The sequence below is a fragment of the Sinohyriopsis cumingii genome, chromosome 11, assembly GCF_028554795.1.
Source record: "Sinohyriopsis cumingii isolate HCF-2022 chromosome 11, ASM2855479v2, whole genome shotgun sequence".
In the NCBI taxonomy this organism is placed as follows: Eukaryota; Metazoa; Mollusca; class Bivalvia; order Unionida; family Unionidae; genus Sinohyriopsis; species Sinohyriopsis cumingii.
Genome location: NC_142971.1, coordinates 25,948,436 through 25,954,737, shown reverse-complemented (window position 1 = coordinate 25,954,737; position 6,302 = coordinate 25,948,436).

The window sequence follows — 6,302 nt, the reverse complement described above, 5'->3', positions numbered from 1 at the left end:
GTCTCCACTGATGGTCGGTACGTCGTAGGAGCTGGATGTCGGGCATCACTCGACGTTGAGGTTCTCTCAACGGACTAAATCTTGACAGTTCTAAGTTTGGAACACTCCCGTTATGTCTTCGCCTTCGGTCTTGCGTGATGGCACTTTCTTTTATCGGCAGAAACTGCAGCCAGAAAAGAAGACGTTGTCTCCGGAGAAGTTCAAGTTGCCTTTTATTTTTAATTCAGATTAGGAAAGACGCTCCTTAAATCGTTTGGAATTCCACAAAGTATTTGAACATAGTAGGCAGGAATAACACAAACAAAAGCTCTCGGCAAATGGGTAGTTGGACTATATCTGACGATTTATATAATTTAGCAGCAACCAACCATCTTATAGCATTCAGATGTCACTAGTAAAAAAAAGTCTTAATTCTTTTCAGATGCTACTGCTGAAAGAGTGTGCATGTCGATTGAATTCTTCGTTGCGTTTATTTTACATCTTTGCAAACTTTCTGTAAATGCGTTTTGTCAGCTCCAGAGCCAAACAACGAATGTTCTCTTCTAAAGGATGGCATAAGCACTGTGTAGACCATACAGCTTCTTCCATGTAAGCCGAGATTTGCTGCCCACACCAGAACTGAAACAGTTGAATTTATCTGCGTCTCCAAGGTAGAGAGATCCAGCTCGAATAATTGTTTGATTTACGGTCCATCCAGATTGCACTTTGGACAATTTGAATCGAGTTTCAAAGGGTAAATAGCCAGGCATAATAACTGTGGTTCGCACTTCTTGGAGTGACACCTTTATCTTTTACTGAAGGGAATCACCGGGTACACTTCCTTTTTATACTAAAATTTTGTCTCCACTGATGGTCGGTACGTACGAAACAGAAAAATCGAAACAGTACTGTCAATGTCTTCAACGATTAAAAGCCATAAACAACAACAGGCAATATATATTCTTCTTTCACTGGCTCATTTTAATGAGGTGCTGCTGGTATCTGCAGTAGTTTGCATAGACGTAGTTGAGATCCGTAGAGTGGTTCATTCATGTCATCATAGTTACCACGTGAAATCTAAAGACGCAATGTACACGATAATACAGGGACATCGCTTTCACTGGTAAAACGACAAGGTACATGCACAATATCATTTTCCATGGTGGTCGTATTAATACAGACGCAGTCATGCCGTGCTTTATCGATTATATCACATCGATGTGACCACAGTGCACATCATCACATTCAAATTGATCACTGAATATGAGCCCCATGCTTGATTGTTGTGGTGAAGCTTTATGTCTTTTTAGCCTGGCTCTGGTATTCATAAGCTAATGGTAGTCTTCCTTTTTTGTACTGGAACTCAACCTACCCGTACAGTAAAAGGTTGTTGTATGGAATCAAGTACCAGATTCAAAATATGTTTTTAACGACGATTTCGTGATTTTGTAACCATACAATTGTATGGTTCAGACAAAGTTTCTATCCTCTCTGGAATGGAAATCTTCTTAGAGCACGAAACAGTTCACTACTACACTCGGATCGATAATTCAATGTGAATCCTTTGACTTTGCAGTTGGTATGCATTTCTTTCCATCGGTATCGGTATTGGTAAAGTAATATTTTGGACCGCCGCTAGCAAAACACGATCTTCTATTTGAGGTGCTCGTCCATCCATGCATATTGACAATCCCATTCGATGGGGTGAGTTCTATCGAGATGGATGTAGAAACATAATTGGCAAGGGTGTGGTAAGAATTTGTTTTTGATCGGCCTTTGTATTGACCGACGTCGTTGTGTTCTCTTTGAATTTCGTTGTTCCCTGTAGGACATCAACAATATTTGAACACACAAGGATATAAATCGAGCACATATCGTTGTATTTGACGTTATCTTCCTGAGACCCGAGCATGTCGTAGCATTCGCTCCACCTACAAATAGTGCCCCGTGAATCCAGAGGTTCGACGTTCACCACGGCTTTACTTCCAGCAATGTGTCCAAACTCAGGTTTTTTCTTGAAACGTCGATTAGACTAGTGCTCAACATTTCTCTCATTCGATATTATTGTTGTTCGTGGATGGAAGCTTTTCTCGTTCAATTGTTCCATGTTGTACTGTGACACGGACCTTTTCATCAGTCGTTAAGAGTAACATGATTAGCATTTGCGAAACATGCATCCATGAAATTCGTAGAGGAATTTTGGGTCGTTTAAATCGGAACTATCCACCAAATGACTTTGAATGATCTTTTTGTCCCGTCTCTGGTATGCTGCACCCATGTGTCTTCCCTTATGTACAATGTATCAACTCAGAGCTTTGGCAGAGTATCCACCGCTGATGAAATGGGGGGTGGGGCTTTGAGATTGTACGATGGCTATTCTGTTCTCAGACATGAATGTACTGCGGTACGCTAAATTGTTCACAGCATTGGCGTAAAATGTCGTTATCAGATCGGCAATGTTTGAACATTTCTTCCTGAAAGTCAAATGGGCTGGAAGCGTGTGGATATTGTTGAGATCTTAATAGTGAATATCCGGAAAGTGCGAGATAACAGCGTTTTGATTGGATTTCGCTTTTGAAAAGTATCATTCCAAACGTTTTAGGCTAACGAACTCCATTGCACGACCACATCACCCATGCATTTGTCATACCTTCACGTTGATGATTTCGGCACCGTTCATAATGACTTTGGGGCATCTGGTACCATGTTCTTGAAGAAGACATTTTCCGTCTTATCCGAGATTTTGTGAGCCGTCATCATAGGAAAGCGATCACAGTCTCCGTAACGTTGGATAACCTCGTCGCTCCTGGTGTGGTCGATGCCGTGTAAGACCCATTAGGCTGGGTTCTCGAGAGATTTTTGCATGTTGGGAATGGAGTGTATAGAACTGGGTTTCATTTTTGGCGACTTATTGTATGATGACATCTACGATCTATTCTCCCATACATTGTTTCATCCCACCGTCGGCTGTATCAACACACCCTTTGATAAACGTGACAGACACGCCGCTGCCTCTTATTCCAAAAATGTGATTGACCTAAGCAAGGTGAACTCAGTAATGGCAAATATATGTCTAAATGCTTGAAAAGTTAAAAATGGCTACATGACCATCAAAAGAAAAAAACTCTCCCAAGCTCCAAATTCACCTGTTGTGCCGAAGGAGAATACTGGGGAAACAGGAATCACTCGTGGTCGGAATCATATCTAGGTAGCATATATCAAAGGCAAGTGAAGGAAACTCCGGCTTGTAACAACAAATCAAACAGCTGAAAAAGGCGATGAACAATATGATAATGGTTATAAAATCCCTATAGTATTTTCTGCCAATATTAAGAAAACTACACCAGGACGAAGATCCAACTGAATCGATTCGGGACCCATGACGCCCTTCAAATGTAACAAAAATGTCAGCTGGCTGGTTACAAATATTTGATAATCCAGACGGCCTCCCTAACCAAGCAACAAGATTGTGACCGCAGACTAAAACATGCATATCCGAATAGCTCAGCAGCAAAAACCAAATTAGACAATATAATGCACTATGTTGTACCATATGAACAATGAATGAGAAGAAACATTCCTGGGACAGATGCCAAGGCGTCTTCAACTAAAACTTAAACATAATGTTTTGCATCACGTCTGCGTGATTGGAAATTGCAATCGCAAACAAGCACCATCGTCTATAAGAAAATTTACATAACCAAGTGGCAAAGTCAACAAGAAGTAAGACTTAAAACAAGCCCCCACAAATAGCTATATCAAAGCAACATAATGATTACATTTAAAAAATATTTCTCCGTAAAAAGTATTTGCCACGAACACATCCACAGGTCAAACTTTGTTATGTATTTAATGACTTATTTATTAAGATTATGTCCTTTTATCATTGTCAGATTTGTTTCGCTGAGCCTCTGAGGAAACTGTAATACTTACAAAGGGTCCCCCAAGTTATTTCAACATTATTTTCGTTTGTTTATAATGAACTTGAATGATCATCTCATTTTGACAGACTCATCTTCTGTGAATTACGTTTATTCCCGCTATTGGTTAGGACTGTGAATCCGCATTGTATGATGCAGATTGTTCGGATTGCCTTGATGGAAGTTTGTAAGTAAATGTCTGTTTGTATTGACATTTCTGCATGCATCTTATGTGGTTATTACTTTTGTTTACAACCAGTTGACATGGGATCTAAATGAAAAACTAAAGAAATTTGAGTGTATCAATTTTATTCTATAAACCGGGTATTTACCCATTTTGTTGAAATCCGTAATGAATATTCAAACTAATTTTAAAGCTGAACGAGTATTGAAACTTCTTGGTCTTGACATCGTAGATATCAAATGTATATATAGTTATGAAATAAAGTTGCAATCTCTCTTCTATCTGTTTGGTTTGAAGAGCATAATGCAGCTCTTATTTTCATTGATTTTAAAATTATATTTTGCCGAGTATATAATTGAGCGATATCAAGCATTGCATGCAAATGAGCACTGATATTCGTTGTATGAGTGACATCATCAGCCGACGCAAACTTCTCAGCAGAAATTAAAGATAGGTTATTCCTAACTTGGAATTTTCTAACAACTTTAAAATTTCGTTATTATATACCAGTTATGGAAGCGTGGATAGCACTCTGCCTTGTCGGACACCTTGTCTAATTGGTAACGGTTCTAATTTAATGCCATTCGCGAAACAATGCTATAGATATTAGCTTCTACGGATCTGCAATTACAGTGTAGTTTGCCAGAAATTCCTGATATGGAAATATTTATGAAAAGACCCTCGTGCCATACAGTGACAACCGCCTTTCTTATTTACAGAAATGCGACATAGACTTTGACTCTAATTTTCGACTAGCGAAGGTAGCTTGATGTAAATTGCACGATGCCGTTCTACCGCTGGATCCCTTTTGAGAGTCCAGCTCTTGAGCGTTAGGGACAATGAATAAAGTCTAACCTATATACATTTTTAAAATAGTTTATGCAAAACAGGCAGTAAAAAGACAGCTCTGAAGTGATCATGGTCATTTTTACACTTTCTTCGAAATTTGAAATTGGTACAATTATGCCAACCTTCAAGGCAAGTGGTATATAACAATGTTTTGAAGTCTGTCCTCATCTTTTGGACCCAAGCGTTTACTTCTTCTCGCCCGCGAGATAGATTTCGCGAAAGTTGCGATAAAGCACTTGTGTGTGATTCGCAGTTGGGATAGGAGACAATGGAGTTTGAAACACTTTTTGTGTGTCGTTTTCTTCTTCCGTTCATGAGGCTGCATCTGTCTTCGGGTCACTTAGGGCTTTTGGCTTTTAATCGTCGCCTTTAAATCTCTTTTCGTCGATTTATCTGTTTCGTGTAAAGCTTTCTGGTAAAAAGTTCAAGACATTGACAGTACCGTTTCGATTTTTCTGTTTCTGACAAATGTGTGCGTCTAATCAATCAACGAATTTCAATCTTGTGGCAACTGTGACATCTCGTTGGGAGTAGGATTTCGAGGTATATCAGGTATCTGTTGATAGCACCAATGATGGAATTCCATCCATCCTTTAAAAGGTACTAACGACAGCTTTTGTCCTTGCAAGGTACACGTATTATGCCTTCATATGAAGGGGGTCTTCTTCTATCTTCTCATATCTCATAGAAGTTGCTAAGCATATGATCTGTACAAAAGAACAACATTATAATCTTTTCTTTTGACTGACGTATATTTTCTTTTTGACTATTGGTAAAAGAACGCTCAGATGTTTTCGCAAGAATTCTTGCTGTAGCTTGGACAAAACTACCGTTCCTTTCAAGACAATGAAACAACATTCATACACGACTTCACGCAATGATTTCTTAGGGCGAGTTGATTGGATTTCGTAAGAACCGACAACACATCCCTGAACGAGGAGGTTGCCCTTTCTTTGTACCCTTTTGGGGTGTTTTGTGATTGAGCGGTTGGCACTTCTTGGGGTGACATCTTTATCTTTCACTGACGGGAATCTCCAGGTCCACTTCCTTTTTATATTGAAATTTTGTCTCCACTGATGGTCGGTACGTCGTAGGAGCTGGATGTCGGGCATCACTCGACGTTGAGGTTTTCTCAACGGACTAAATCTTGACAGTTCTAAGTTTGGAACACTCCCGTTATGTCTTCGCCTTCGGTCTTGCGTGATGGCACTTTCTTTTATCGGCAGAAACTGCAGCCAGAAAAGAAGACGTTGTCTCCGGAGAAGTTCAAGTTGCCTTTTATTTTTAATTCAGATTAGGAAAGACGCTCCTTAAATCGTTTGGAATTCCACAAAGTATTTGAACATAGTAGGCAGGAATAACACAAACAA